The 17474-nt window shown below is 35.7% G+C and overlaps 1 protein-coding gene across 11 annotated transcripts in view; it reads left to right on the forward strand.

Moving 5' to 3' along the window:
- The window catches only part of LOC127872828 (RIMS-binding protein 2-like), a 185902-nt gene that overhangs the window by 114086 nt on the left and 54342 nt on the right, over positions 1 to 17474 (forward strand). The window lies entirely within an intron of this gene.

Raw genomic sequence — 17474 nt, forward strand, 5'->3', positions numbered from 1 at the left:
GGTCATGTAACAGTTGGTGCTTGATTGTGTTCCAAAACCTAAATTGATTATTTTGTTATGAATATGTAATAAACAAGAAAATTAAGCCCAAATATTATTAAAGTAATTATTTTAATAATGAGGATTCACAGTTTTTTTGGACTCACATTTCAATGTTCAATTTTATTCAAACCTGTTTAATTCTTTCTCTTTTTACCTTTGACTGTGAATTTGCAACTGTGTAAATTAAGTCAATCAAGCTGATAGAGATAGTATAACGAGTATGAGAAATTTATTGAAACAAGTTTTTAGTTGGAAACGCATTTCAAATTACATTAAAATAAGTATCATTACCCATATCTCCAGATGTCTAGCATGTAAGTGCTATTAAATTTGTATCACTTGTACCGGACATATCTATTATGCAGTCAGTATGTTGAGATTTCCTAATGACAAAAAACTTAAACTAAAATTGCTTCAAGGTACAGCCTTTTTATGCCCCCCTTCGAAGAAGAGGGGGTATATTGTTTTGCTGGATGTCAGTCTGTTGGTAGACCAGTCTGTTTCTGATCAATAACTTGTCAACGAATAGACCAATTAGCTTGTAACTTCACATGTGCATTTGCCTTTGCCAGTAGATGGCCCCTATTGCAATTTGGGTCACTAGGTCAAAGATCAAGGTCACTGTCACAATAAGTGTGATAATCATTTCTGATCAATAACTCATCAACGAATTGACCAATTGGCTTGATACTTCACACGTGCATTGGCCTTGGACAGTAGATGACCCAAATTGAAATTGTGGTCACTTGGTCAAATGTCAAGGTCACTGTCACAATCAGTGTGAAAATTGTTTCTGATCAATAATTCATAAACAAATCGACTGATTGACTTCATACTTCCCATGTGCATTGGCCTTGGACAGTAGATGAACCCTATTGAAATGAGGTCACTAGGTCAAAGGTCAAGGTCACTGTCACAATAACTGTGAAAATCATTTCTGATCAATAACGTGTCATCAAATTAAAGGATCGGCTTGATACTTTAAATGTGCATTGGCCTTGGACAGTAGATAACCCCTATTGAAATTGGGGTCACTAGTTCAAAGACCTGTTTGGGGGGCATATGTCCTGACCGCGGAACTCTTGTTCAGTCAGATTCAGGAGACATTATAACATGAATTATATTTTTGTACTTATGATTGTCATCTTGAGGGATGTCTTGAATGCCCAGTATGTCATTTTGGAAAACTTGCTTACATTGGAAAAAGTGATGTCCCTCATTTTCTGGTGTCTACAGAGCATAAGTATTAGTGAAATTTGCCAGACAGTAATAATCCTATAAGTGTTGGTATTATTGAGCTCTACACTGGTGAATTGTCATATGAGCCACGTTCTGAGAAAACTGGGCTTAATGCATGTGCGTAAAGTGTCGTCCCAGATTAGCCTGTTCAGTCCGCACAGGCTAATCAGGGACAACACTTTCCGCTTTTATGACATTTTTTGTTTAAATGGAGTCTCTTCTAAGCAAAAATCAAATTTTTGCAGAAAGTGTTGTCCCTGATTAGCCTGTGTGGACTGCACAGGCTTATCTGGGACATCACTTAATGCACATGCATTATGTCCAGTTTTGTCAGAACACGACTCATATAATCAAAGTTTCAATTTTATACTGAAATACACATGACAATTATTTTTGATGGAGAATGAGTTAAACCCTTCAGAAATCTTCCACACTTGACTGTCGTGGTCAGTAAAAAAAAAAGTAATGCCTTTGCTGTCAAAGGTGTTTGGTGGACACAGACATCATGTAAGGTGTGATTATGAAACACTTATAGCATATCTTTTATTGACCTTTTAATTGGTCAGAAAACTAGACGGCCATGTCTTGTTAAAACATAAAGTCATTCTCAACTGTATACTTGGACCCTGTAAGCCATTGGCCATAAATTCCATATCCCACTGTTAATTCAAAGCTGTGAAGTCAATTGATACTGCCTAATGTAACTTCAGCTTCAGTTACATGATAATAAATTCAACACATGCATAAAAGATTCATGTCCGTTTAATTTGTATAGTTTTACAATCAAACTAATATAATCAATGGTTACCGACTATTATGTGTTTTGCGATCAAAATGAATCCTACTTAATAATTTAAGGAAATACTGCCTGTATTATTACGTAACATAACAGTGTATAGGATAATTGTTCTTGTGTGCAGTATAATGTAACTGAATGACTCTGATTTCACATTAATATGGCAACTGCAGCAACACAGCATATCATGTGAGCCACTTTGTTTGAAAAAGGTCTTATGCCTTATGCAGCCAGAGTAGCTCCAGACCAACCTACTCTTTGGCACAGTCTGGTATTAAAGGAGCTACCTCATCTGCTGATGAGACCAGAAAACCTTGAGTGACTTTATAGCAGACAGGCCAATATGCAGGCTGGTTATATGGAACAATTCTGGGTTGGCATGATTTTGACCAATTCTGGGTTGGCATTATATGGAACAATTCATGGACCAATGTTGGGTTTGCATTATATAATGGACCAATTCTGAGCTTTCATTATATGGAACAATTCTGGGTTGGCATTATATGGACCAATTCTGGCTTGGCATTATATGGACCAATTCTGCCTTTTAATTGTATGGACCAACTCTGAAATGTCATTTAAATACCATATTTGTAATGGTGCATATGAATTTAATCTGTAATGTTACACACTGACCAAATCTGTAATAGCATATAAAGTACCAACTATATAAATTGTCAATTATCATGTACCAATTTTGTATTGTCTTTTATAGAACTTATCTGTAATACGCATCAGCTGTTTTAAGACATAATTGCATGAACCAACTCTGTAATATCATAAATGAAACAACTCTGTCATGTCGTATATTAACCAACTCTGTCATGTCATACAGTAACCAACTCTGTAATGTAATATATGAACCAACTCTGCCATGTCATATATTAAACAACTCTGTCATGTCATATCTGAACCAACTCTGTCATGTCATATATTAACCAACACTGTCATGTCATATATGTACCAAATGTCATGTATGGACCAACTGTGTAGTGTCATATATGGACCAACTCTGTAATGTCATATCTGAACCGTCTCTGTAATGTCATATATGAGCCAACGCTGTAATGTCATATTTGAACCATCTTATTAATGTCATATATGATACATATCTGTAATGTCATATATGAAACAACTATTAATATCATATCTGAACCAACTATGTAATGTCATATCTGAACCAACTCTGTCATGCCATTTCTGAACCAACTCTGTCATGTCATATATGAACTAACTCTGTCATGTCATATATAAACAAGCTCTGTCATGTCATATGTGGACCAACTGTGTTGTTTTATGTATGGACCAACTGTGTAGTGTCATATATGGATCAAATATGAAATTTCATATAATATAGACAAGCTCTGTCATGTCATAGGTGGACCAACTTTGTAATGTCAGAGTTAAAGTTAACCTGAAACATCTCCAAATCTACGCCTTTCAGCATTCACTTTTCCTTTGGAAATGCATTTTAACATGAACAACAAACAACTTGAACCTTGAAGAACACAAGCATGTATCTATAATATTTCAGAAACAGTTTGTATTGTCAGTTGGCAATGTGTTGCACCAAACTGTTGTAAAAAATGAGATGTTTTCTCACAACTTATGTGGCATGTTCAATAAAGAGAGATTGGGCTGTTGACCAATTCTGTCGAGCTTCCCTGGAAAACAACTACAGATATTTGACACACCTTGATTTACAACTATGTGTTGAAAAATAATTGATTCCATAGCTGTATGTGATAATTTTCAACATACATCTCAATAACAACATGATTATGAAAACGAAGCAACATAACTCATATATTTAAACAAAAAAACAGTATTAACTAACTTGCTTAAGTATTTACTTGGTAATGCTTACTATTGTTTCCAGAAAATACATTTTTGAGAGGATGCTGTAGAAATTATATAAAGAGTCAAAGAAAGAGGGTAGATGATGGATTTAAGAAAAAGGGAAAGGTAGAATTGATAAACATATTTCTTGATTCAAGTGCACTTTACTTTAATATGCAGTATCCAATGTGTGGAAGGGAGATAGATATTGCATTGCAGTATTCAATGTGTAGAAGGGAGATAGATATTGCATTGCAGTATTCAATGTGTGGAAGGGAGATAGATATTGCATTGCAGTATTCAATGTGTGGAAGGGAGATAGATATGTATTGCAGTATTCAATATGTGGAAGGGAGATAGATATTGCATTGCAGTATTTAATGTGTGGAAGGGAGATAGATATTGCATTGCAGTATTCAATGTGTGGAAGGGAGATAGATATTGCATTGCAGTATTCAATGTGTGGAAGGGAGATAAATATTGCATTGCAGTATTCAATGTGTGGAAGGGAGATAGATATTGCATTGCAGTATTCAATGTGTGGAAGGGAGATAGATATTGCATTGCAGTATTCAATGTGTGGAAGGGAGATAGATATTGCATTGCAGTATTCAATGTGTGGAAGGGAGATAGATATTGCATTGCAGTATTCAATGTGTGGAAGGGAGATAGATATTGCATTGCAGTATTCAATGTGTGGAAGGGAGATAGATATTGCATTGCTTAAAGGTTGAAAGTGTTCTAGGTTCAATGCATTCTGAATCTTGAACACTTTGATTTTTAACATTCTTTATGAGGCATTCACAAGATAATGGTAGTTTTAACAAAAAATGTTACTAAAGATACTTAAAAACTTTCAAATAAATGATAGGAATATATATTCTGTAAAGTTCGTTGCCCAGCTGTAAAAAAATATTTCATTGTTGAGTACACGTAAATATAAGAATTTAATTGTTTAAAAAACTTTTGTTTGGAACTATATAGTTATCATTCATTGCGGGCTCTGACACATTGAGCATCTGGAAATCTTAGGTACAAAGTTGTTGCTTGTCCTTCATTTCCTGTTTCAATGGCTCCAATAAATAGTTGTCCCTGGCTGCTTAGAAGTACAAGTTGCCATAAGGCTGAGTTAAATATAGTAGAATCCAGGCAAAAAAGGCATTCAGACTGTTTATATTTCTGTCTCTGATATTACCTGAATGATATGTGTGTCTACATTATATAGTACTTTGAATGAATGATAACAGCATCTTTATTTCAATTCCAATAATGTTAAAAAATCATTTTACCTGATAATTAAAAATTACAACAACTGTTTTAATGAAGGAACGTTTATTTAGTAAAATGGATTAGGAAAATACTTTGTGTGATAAAGTCTGTGATGAAAGATTTAAACATTAGGATCAATGTCTCAACATCGTTACTTTTACCCATCAATAAACTTAAATAAATTTTAATATTGATACAAAGAGCATGATAGAAAAAACAACAACACTATAATTAATACAAATAAAATGAAAGAAGAAAAAACGATTGTTATATATATTAAAGCATGAAAGAAAAAATCAAGAGGAAAGGATCTTGAATTGTGTGAAAAGAAACATGTCTTTTTGAAGCAGCAGAGCACATTAGTATTCAAATGTTTCCAAGACAACCATGAGTGGCAGCACGTCCAGTGCTGACCTTGGGCCACAGGAAAATGGCCGCCACTTGTTTGTGCTCAACCTTCATGTTGAAATGCTGAAAATAATCAACATCGTCTGGTGCCGCTTCCAAGATTTCAAGTACAAGGTATGGAGTCCACAGATTTGTCAAACAAGGTGTTGTGCGTATTGTTGCTGCTTAAATAGTTTTAATTTTGCATTATATGGAATATTGCAATAAGGCCATGAATTAAAAAAAAAATCATCTGTAAATTTTGTATTTCATGTTATGTCGTAACATTATCCTTAATGTGTCAAACTGTAGCAAATTTTTCACATTATTTCTGGGAAGCTGCTTAGAAATTAAGCCTTTTAAGGACTTTTGACATTTTGGGCAAAATTACAAATTTCTAATAAATTTTCATAGATTTATACTAACTAACAATCCTGACTCAGAAAATTACGCACACAAAATGTGTTAATTCTTAAAGGGTATGGAAGGCTTTTAATTGTAATTTAGAAAAAATGTGTATTGCCAGCATAACATTTTGACTACATGTCTGATTTTTATGCTTGCATTGTGTACCAGTAGAGTGTTAGCATTTGCTCCTAGTAAGTCCTGGGTTAAATATAAAGGCGGGCGCAGTTTGTTTTTTTTACATTACCTCGGCGTTTTCGGAGAAAACCCGAGGTATTGTCATAGCCAGCTCGTCATCTGACGTCCGCCGTTCGCGTTGTGCTAAAACCTTAACATTTTGTTAAGGTTTTGAACATATTCTCTAAAATCAAATTGCTTCCACCTACAACTTTGAAACTTCATATGTGGATGCACCTTGATGAGTTCTACACGCCACACCCATTTTGGGGTCACTAGGTCAAAGGTCATGGTCACTGTGACCTTTACAAAAAATAAATTCTGACAAGCTTTCATTTATTCAAAACTGCACCCGTTGCCAAGCGTGGCACCAGTTATTCAATGCTCTTGTATGTTTTCTTGTTATTTTAGTTACTAAAATTATTCCAAATGTATAAGTTTTGTTTGTTAATTAATTTAACAATATGTCTCATACAAATAAAAACTATAAGTGAATAAGTCCATTGAATGTAAATATACAAAATGTGAGAAATAACAAACACTGCTTTCAGAAGTTTCTCTGCACTGAACCTCTTTTGTGCAGTTTTGTGTGGAGAGACAGAAACAGGAGTAATTGTGGTGATATTTCTTGGAACTGTTATACATTTACTGTCGTGGACGTTAGTTTTCAGTGGATCTCTGACAGTTTTCTCTATATTATGACGGTACTTAATTGACAAAATTACCAGATATTATTTCTTTCTGTGGCGTTTGTTCAATGACAATGTTCTGCTGTGGTTATTTAGAGGAAAAAAATTAATTTGAGTATATATAAGGCTGTATAACTTTTAATTTATCCCACATTCTTATAGAAGCTCTTGGAAGCTCTTGGAACATATGTTTCAGAACGTTACGGATTTTAAGGGAATTGTAATTGAATGTAAAACAAATTTGATACTTTTAGTAGTAATACAGCATTCCAATCGGAATATAAGTGTCATTGTATTGAACTCTATGGGGTTTTGTCTTCTTAAACAGTAAACAAATAAGTTTGCATTCTTTGTATCTCTTGATATTCTGGTTTTCACACTGTTTGGTCTCAACCTTGCAGTGTAACTCTTGAAACAGAAGGTGTTGTGTCAGTTTTAATTAGAATAATTGCTTTTACCTGGAAAACTTTGATTGTTTTGAATATTGATCTTGCCTCCCAATGGCACGTACTGACAACATTGATTTTACCGGCAGTATTGTTTCATAAGAATGACAGACAAACAGATATTTTGAAATATTTTTTTGGACTAAAATTATTTTGAGTTCTTATTTTCCAAAGGAAAGCAAATTTAGAAAAAAAAATGTACCAGTATGGTAGAATTTTGGTATATACCAAAATTGTAGTTATTTAATTGAATGATATTTATTGTGAAAGAAATGTTAATGGATAGTATTGCATGAAAACTGATGTGTGATTATCTATGGGCATTGTGTAAACCATGGGGCAGACATTTTCTTGTGCTAGTGGTGATAGTATTGGTTCACATGACAAACTCCCTTCTACAACATACGGGTATGCATATGGAGAAAAAGCTGGAGTTCAGGTAAGTCAGTACAAGTATGATTCCTTTTTGCCTTAACTGGAGTGATTTAATGGCTAAGAACTTGATTTAGTTACTATAAGTAGATGCAGATATATTTTATTTTTTCGGCGTAAGCTGTATTAAGCCAGCTTTTCACCCTGACTTGACCTTTGTAAGTATCCAATAATATGCAAATAAAATTTCCCGCGGCTAGGTACGAATGAATACACTTCATTTATTCCATTGGCTGATTTGAGTTTAACACCAGAACATTTGAAACATATCCGCGTCTTTGTAACACTGTTTTACTGCATGAAACAATTTTATCTCTAATGAAAAAGCTCAATAGATAGAACAGTTTTACAATCAATTTTCGACATAAATACAGTTTGTGCGTTCACCTTTTATTTTCAGAGAATTACCAGCGCAAAAGCGTTTATACTAAAGGCTATATTCTCATATTTAGTACTTACTTGCATTGCATTTCAACCCGCGAAAGTCAGAGTTTATATACAGTTCATCACCGGAGTTCGCAGAAGGGGTTGCGACCTTTTCATTGAAGGACAAAATTGGAATCTATGCTATTTTTGTCTGATGGAGTAAATAGTTCGTTTAGTCGCTTTATCAATATTTTAGGCACAGCTGTTGCCTTGGTCGAGTACAGTTGGCGTAAACAAGCCGTCGTTTCAGCAGCAGAATTGTTACCAAACTTTAATGCATTGCATTCCAATCCGCAAGGTATCAAGGTCAGTTTGCGGTCAGTTGCAGAAATCTTTATATAAACGCCGTCTCGTAAACTTTGTGCACTTGAAGTCTGTTTTGATCAGAAAGATACTAAATAAAGATATTCGGCAATATTATTGTGGTATGCCAATCATCGATTTTTAATATGTTTTCAACATTTGCATGATAAGGACCAATTTTGATAAAATTAATTAGAAATATTTATCCATTTTGACCAGTTTATTAAGCATGAGCACAATAATTCACTATACTATAATTATGCAATTAAATAAGATTCGAGTATTGCCGGCTGACCTATATGCACTCGTTTATTTTCATGTTTCTTGTGTTTTTCTATTCTGTAAATATAGACATCTGAGTAAAAATATCACATAAAGCAAAATAAGCCACGAAATCTGGCGCAACAACCCGTAATATATTTGCTTGTGATGTAGCTAAGAACTGCGCAGAAAAAAGGCATCCGTTACTTTTTATCTCATAGAGATAACTTTTGATCGTTCATAAACATCGACCACAATCAACGCCGTATATCTTTTTTAAAGATATTTCTTGTTATAATTTTGATATGTTTATAATAGAAGTTTCAATCAAAGCGAATTTGCAAGTGGAACTTTGAAGCATGTTAAATCACCATTAATGTTATGACAATATGCTATTATTTATAACTATTGGAGATAAATTAATGAGAATGTCTTCCACCTTGCATACTTTCCATGTAAATACAATTGATTGCCTGCATACTTTCGTGATGTTCTTGGACATATTGTTACTGCTACATAATAATATATGGAACGTAATTTTCTTAATTGCTTGACAACATTTATATTGCAATTTTATTAAGTCAGTGAATGTTTAACTTAAATCGTACTGAGCCTGTTATTGATTGATGCAGAGATTCAAACAAGAATGAAAGCAATCAGTTGCATTTAGCAATTGTCTTAACTTGCAGCAACACTGCTGGCAATATAAGGCTTTCACTTGGTCACACTGGATATTTAGATAAAATTAAGGTTAAGACACGAATTTAAAAGACTGACAACTTTTTCGGTATCATCACATAATACTAATAAATTTTCATAATAGAAGGGAATGCTAAGCCATCAAGCATATTGCAAAGACCAAGTGCTCAGAGGGTCATCTCATGAATAGCACAATAAGCAGCCTTGGAGTGTGAAACTTTGTCTGAGAGAGCAAAGAGCATTGCTGAGTAAGAATAAGCTTCCTGCATATGAACAGCCCCTGAACTGCACTTATGATCTGCCTCATTACCACAGTCCTTACATCACCATCTTTACCACAGTCCTCACATCACCATCTTTACCACAGTCCTTACATCACCTTCTTTACCACAGTCCTTACATCACCATCTTTACCACAGTCCTTACATCACCATCTTTACCACAGTCCTCACATCACCATCTTCACCACAGTCCTCAATCTTACCTTCTTTACCACAGTCCTCATATCATCATCTTTACCACAGTCCTCATATCATCATCTTTACCACAGTCCTCACATCACTATCTTTACCACAGTCCTTACATCACCATCTTTACCACAGTCCTCACATCACCATCTTCACCACAGTCCTCAATCTTACCATCTTTACCACAGTCCTCATATCATCATCTTTACCACAGTCCTCATATCATCATCTTTACCACAGTCCTCACATCACTATCTTTACCACAGTCCTTACATCACCATCTTTACCACAGTCCTTACATCACCATCTTTACCACAGTCCTCACATCACCATCTTCACCACAGTCCTCAATCTTACCATCTTTACCACAGTCCTCATATCATCATTTTTACCACAGTCCTTACATCACCATCTTTACCACAGTCCTCACATCATCATCTTTACCACAGTCCCCACATCACCATCTTAACCACAGTCCTCATATCACCATCTTTACAACAGTCCTCTTATCATCATCTTTACCACAGTCCTCACATCACCATCTTTACCACAGTCCTTACATCACCATCTTTACCACAGTCCTTACATCACCATCTTTACCACAGTCCTCACATCACCATCTTCACCACAGTCCTCAATCTTACCATCTTTACCACAGTCCACATATCATCATCTTTACCACAGTCCTCACATCATCATCTTTACCACAGTCCTCACATCATCATCTTTACCACAGTCCCCACATCACCATCTTTACCACAGTCCTCATATCACCATCTTTACAACAGTCCTCTTATCATCATGTTTACCACAGTCCTCACATCATCATCTTTACCACAGTCTTAACATCACCATCTTGACCACAGTCCTCATATCATCATCTTTACCACAGTCCTCACATCACCATCTTTACCACAGTCCTCACATCTCCATCTTTACCACAGTCCTCACATCACCATCTTTACAACAGTCCTCACATCACCATATTTACCACAGTCCTCACATCATCATTTTTACCACAGTCCTCACATCACCATCTTTACCACAGTCCTTACATCACCATCTTTACCACAGTCCTCATATCATCACCTTCACAACAGTACTCACATCATCATCTTTACAAAGTCCTCATATCATCATCTTTTCCACAGTCCACACATCACCATCTTTACCACAGTCCTCACATCACCATCTTTACCACAGTCCTCACATCACCATCTTTACCACAGTCCTCACACCACCATCTTTACCACAGTCCTCACATAATCGTCTTTACCACAGTCCTCACATCACCATCTTTACCACAGTCCTCACATCATTATCTTTACCACAGTCCTCCATCTTACCATCTTTACCACAGTCCTCCATCTCAACACAAGTGACAAGCACAGTGACAAGATCAAGAAAGTCCTGACGCTTGCTATGCTTGAAGGAAGGTATCTCCAGAAATCATTGTGACAAGAGCAAGATAGTGCTGACGCTTGCCATGCTTGAAGGAAGGTATCTCCAGAAACCATGGTGACAAGAGCAAGATAGTTCTGACCCTTGCCATGCTTGAAGGAAGGTATCCCCAGAAACCATGGTAACAAGGGCAAGAATGTCCTGCAGATTGCCATGCTTGAAGGAAGGTATCCCCAGAGACCATTGTGACAAGAGCAAAAAAGTCGTGAAGCTTTCCATGCTTGAAGGAAGGTATCTCCAGAAACCATGGTGATAAGAGTAAGAAAGTCTTGATGCTTGCCATGCTTTAAGAAAGGTATCCCCAGAAACCATGGTGACAAGAGTAAGAAAGTCCGGACTCGCCATGCTTGAAGGAAGGTATCCCCAAAAACCATGGTGACAAGAGCAAGAAAGTCTTGACGCTCGCCATGCTTGAAGGAAGGTATCCCTAGAAGTTATGGATAAGGGCCTACACTGATGGGTCAGCAACTGATGCAGTCACAAGAGAGTGAGTTGGAGTGTATGTGCTGTACCCAGACAGATGGTTGGATAGAATGTGCTGTACCCAGACAGATGGTTGGAGCTTATGTGCTGTACCCAGACAAATGGTTTGATAGTATGTGCTGTACCCAGACAGATGGTTGGAGTGTATGTGCTGTACCCAGACTGATGGTTGGACATATGTGCTGTACCCAGACGGATGGTTGGAGCGTATGTTCTGTACCCAGACAGATGGTTTGATAGTAGGTGCTGTACTTAGACAGATGGATGGATAGTATGTGCTGTACCCAGATGGATGGTTGGAGTGTATGTGCTGTACCCAGATGGATGATTGGAGTGTATGTGCTCTACCCAGATGAATGGTTTCAGGCAGGGGCAGAGAGGGAGTTGGAGTGTATGTGCTGTATCCAGATGGATGATTCAAGCGTATGTGCTCAGTAACCGGACAGATGGTTGCAAGCAGAGGCAATACCAACAGGCCTCCTCTGCACAAAATACGGGGCTGAGGTGGAAGCTTTGATCCATGCTGTAAACATCAGCATCAAAGTAGATCAAGACTTCCAGACAGTCGTGAAAGACAGCAGACTGCTTTGCTGAGCAGCATTACTACAAAACATCAAGTGCTTCAGAATTGTACATAAGTGGCAGGGAGTCTTTGAAGGAAACATGGAAATGATGAGAATGGCAAAGTTTGGAATGATAGAAGCCCATTTGAAGTAAGAGTATGTTAAGAACCATCATCAAGTATCTGTTCAGATGGAAACAGTCACAGGACAGCTACCATAAACCTCGCAGACTAGACTAGATTATCATCTTCCAACTGCTTACAGGGCACAAGATACAGGCTGTCAAGCGGTCATACTTTTTCCTACTTTTTCCTACTATTTCCTACTTTTTCATCGGGATCCTACTTTTTCCTATTTTTTTACCAAATCTTCCTACTATTCCTACTTTTTCATTTTCAATGGAGAATTATTTTTTTAAGTTTATTTAGTAAACTTGCAGGATGAATGAATCTATGGCATGACTGTATCCCTGTTAATGTGCATTCATCTAGATGAGACCTGACAACCCATGCTGACTGTCTGCTAGCACCTCTTCAGGAGCATAAATATTTATTTCTTATGTAACTTTTAAAATTATTGACAAGTTTTTTTTTGAAGTAACAATAGTGCCTTGTTTACTTCCTTAGCATTTGTACACTGCAGACTTCACTACCTTACACAGTTCCCAGTGATGCAAGAGCTGAGGGAACCCATTGTTTATTCCAGTTTTATTTTGTTTCCATTGACAACAATTTGACCAAACCTTATGCATGTTTACATGATATTGCTGTTTGGAATGTAGAGATATAGAGATACATGTATTGTATGAGTGGTTATGTAATATGGAATTTATTACACAAGTTATTGGAAAAAAGATAAAACTGATGCTTTGCAGATTTTTCATCATTTACAAATATAATGTAATAAATTCTGTATTACATGACAACGGATATGATGTTCTATTGATATCAAAGGTACATCATGTTTAGTAATTAAAGATAAATGCACAGAGCCTAAATGCCCTGATACATTTTTATGTTCCCGGTAGGGTGGCATATTGCAGTTGTACTGTCAGTCCGTTTGATTGTCTGTCTGTGTGTGTGTGTCCGTCCGAAAACTTTTATATGGGCCATAACTTTTGCAATATTGAAGATAGCAACTTGATATTTGGCATGCATGTGTATCAAATGAAGCTGCACATTTTGAGTGGTGAAAGGTGAAGGTCATCCTTCAAGGTCAAAAGTTAAAAAATACAATCCAAGGGAAGTAATAAGCTTTAAAAGGGAGATAATTTCTAAACCTGCCCAATGATATATTGAAATTTTATTTCAAAGCTGCGCAATAGTGGGCATTGTGTTTCGGACAAACACAATTCTTGTCTAATAATGCCATAGCTAGTGAGGTAACTTCAGGGTGTTAAAGCGAAGTATTAAAATTATTAAACGGCATTATTACACTCCCGCAAAGTCATCAATAATGTAAAAGCCATTATTTGAAACTGGAATAAACAATGTGTCATTGCCCAATCAATGCTGTCATAAAAGATGTCAGGTGATAAGGTCCTATCTCCAGTTGCATAATCTGCTCTGCAATGACCAGTCATTTTGAATGTAACTTAAGTCATTATACATGTAACTGCACCCTATTGTCAATTTAAAGGTTTCACGATGTAGCTGTAGCAGAGCATTTACACTGCTTTATATACTAGTATTAATCTTGTACAACAAGTTGGTGTATCACTAAATAAATTTGGTCTTCTGCTTAAGGATATAACATGCACAATATAATTACCATTTTTATATCTATACACAGAAGACATCTAACCACTTATTTGATGATACACCAAAATGAACAGCATCTAATTACATGTATACTTCTTTATCAGGGTAGCTTTGCTTGAAACTTAATTATCATAGATACACTATAAGTGCTAAAATTCCTAGTGGGAAAACAAAGTTTAACCCTTCATGGATGGAGAAGTTGGACAACAGTGGAAAAACACAGGGATCATGGTGCAAGAGAGATACCGGCAATGATTTTGCAAGATATTGTACTGTCTGAATGAAGTCCATCTTGTAGTAATTCTGGTGCTAATCAACTTATAAGTCATGCAGATGGATAAAAACACAAGGAAAACATGAAATACATGCATGATAATTCACAAAAGCGTTTGTTTGGAAGTGCCCAAAAGCCAAGCAGCTCTCAGGGTTGTGGGGATAAATCTATCTGTATGCAAGTACATCCATCACACAAGGAACAGGTACAAAAGGCTGAAATCTTCTGGGCCCTTAAGGTAGCTTCAAGTGGGTATCCATACTGTTACAGAACATGTGATGGCACTCCTGCTCTGTTTCAAGCTATGTTTCCTGGACCTGTGTCTAAAAAATAAGTATTATGTATTCCTACTTTTGAGGGAAAAGTTCCTACTTTTTCCTACTTTTTTCCTACTTTTCTTGCAAAAGTAGTTCCTATTTTTTCCTACTTTTTGAAAAAAGGTCACTTGACAGCCTGAAGATACTAACCCCATATGCACAAGAGATTTTACCTGGTGGGAACTCCAAAGTATTCCTGTAGAGAAACTGATCAATTACAATCAATTACAAGCCTATCCCCCAGGAATGCAGGGACAACCAACCCCTGAGGGAAAATGTACCGCCGACCAGAAGCTGTACGCACAGGGGTAGGAAATACAGTAGAAATGCAGAAGATTACCTGATTTAGTCCTTATATTATAGCATTATAGACTCTAAGTGTAGCAGCTGTCGAGAAGAATATTGACTTAATTATTAGAGTTGTATTCTTGGTCCAGTATGATTTCTTTCCAATAGTAAAATACTGTTTTTAATTGCAGTCATACAACATACCAAATGCATCGTCATCAAAAGTCAGAGTGAAGCTTTGGTGAGAATAAATTGTAAACAAAGGCAGCAGCAACAAAAATACTTGACAATTTTATTTCAGTGCCACTTTGACTTCGCTATTGTGCCAAGTGTGATTAGAACAAAAGTGATCATTATTTGTTATTTTCAACTCTTGACATGTTCAGACTGGTTTGTAGTTTATGACAATTTTATGAAATGAGCAAATGGAAAAATTACTAAGTGGCAGAAATTTATAGCTGAGCCCATTACACTTCTGTTGTTGTGGTGTTTTAATTCTCTTAAATGCAGTTTGTCTTAAAACTCTTTACAAAATAGTAGCTTTTTAAAATTAAAGGGCTTTTTATATAAATTTATTACAATAAATGTGGACTGAATCCTGAAGAATAAAATCATGATATTTGTAACAATAATTAATATTTTAAGATGGTTCTGTTTTATACATTATCATCCCTTTTGCTGTTGGACAATCAATGGTTTGTCCTCCTAAGTTAACAAAATGCGCCCCCGGAACATGAAAAAAAACAAAAATCACTGAATAATTTATATATCAAGCAGTATGTGTCTGGTTCTATTGTCCAGAATGCTTATTGGTTTGGTGCTGGGACTGCATACAAATGAAGACTGGCAGACAATTCTATGTATTGAGTGTCATCTCACCTTTATGTGTTCTCTTTGTTTAAGCCCCATTGTAACTAGTCAGGAGTCATTGGAAATCTATAAAGTGGGCTGCAGTACTTATAATGGCAGGAATCTACTCTCTGTTGTACTTGAAAGTGATTGTTACATTTCTCGGATACTTAGTATAACTTTGTTATAACTTTGTGTAATTTATTCTATAATGGTTTATGTTAATTTGTGTGTGTGTTATTTTAGGGTCAAAATAAGGCATTTTGATTTAATCAATATTTTTTTTGAAATAGATATTTTTTGTTAAGAGTAAATTTGTGATATTGGTTGTCAATGTCTGCATCTGGCAAACTTCTTTTTTGTAGGACTTCAATACTTATCATTTTGGGTACTATATTTTTACAATGTGTGTTTTTAACAGAAAAGGTCAAATTCCTAATGATGTAGTAGTAAACCATCAAAAGTGTGTCTAGCATTATATGATATTACAGTGTTGTCTTTGTTAAGACCTTATTCACATGTTTGAGATCTTGTGTTTGTTTCTCAGGTTCTTATTAGGTTTCAGGTTTAGATTACGTTTCAGCAGATCCTGATTAATATTAATGCTGTTAAAAACTTTATGTGTTGTTCTATCAATTCCAGTTATTTGTTAGATTCATCAGAAGCGTTTCAAACATTTTCTGCAGAACATTGGAAGTTAACAAAATTGGTACAGATGATGAAGGCATTTGGATTATTTGTACCAGTTTTGTAATTTTCAATTTAGGTAATAGAAAAGTGCATGAATCAAAATATAAGATAATTACAATAGTATAAATGATTGTTATGAGAGCTACACTGATGAGTTTCAGTATTCATGTTAATATTGAATATATAATGTCATAGACATTGCTGAACATCACACATTAATGAGATTGGATGTACAGACAAACTTACAAAAACATTGCTGTATTGCTATATGGTTCTGTCCCTTGACAGTTGATCCACCATATGACATGTGAATCTGGAGCTCTGACTTATCATTGGTCCATTAAATATTCATGAATGTGATTTCCTGGGGCTCTAAAAGCAGGAAGGAAGCTGCGAGAATTCTAAATGATAAATTGTTATATCACGCCTTTTGATTGAAGTTAAAATCCGCGATAAATCATTTGCCCATTAGTGGTAATGATCTGAGGTTTGCTGAGTGGACTAATATCACAGCTAACAGGACATTCGATCTAGAAAAGTCGTCTTTGTTGTCATTGCTTTTTTAATGTCTGTAGAAATTTGTATTTTCAAGCCATGTGCAATGGTGTTGTAGACAAATAAATGCTGACTGCACAACACATAGTTTGAGATCTATTGATTTTGAATATTAATTAATAGGACTTGTCAAGTGTATTTGGGTGAACTTGTGGTTGAAAAAGAATTATTTTACTCAAATTTCTATACAAGGAATACATGATTCCGTCAAGGCTCCAGGGAAAAATATTCCCGTTCATAAAACAGGTTTGTACGTGACTTGACAAATGCATCAAAAACAGATGATATGCAATCTGAACATTATTTAATTAGTAGCTATCCAGATTTTAACATCTCTAATTTATGGACATATTTATC

The sequence above is a fragment of the Dreissena polymorpha genome, chromosome 1, assembly GCF_020536995.1.
Source record: "Dreissena polymorpha isolate Duluth1 chromosome 1, UMN_Dpol_1.0, whole genome shotgun sequence".
Lineage (NCBI taxonomy): Eukaryota > Metazoa > Mollusca > Bivalvia > Myida > Dreissenidae > Dreissena > Dreissena polymorpha.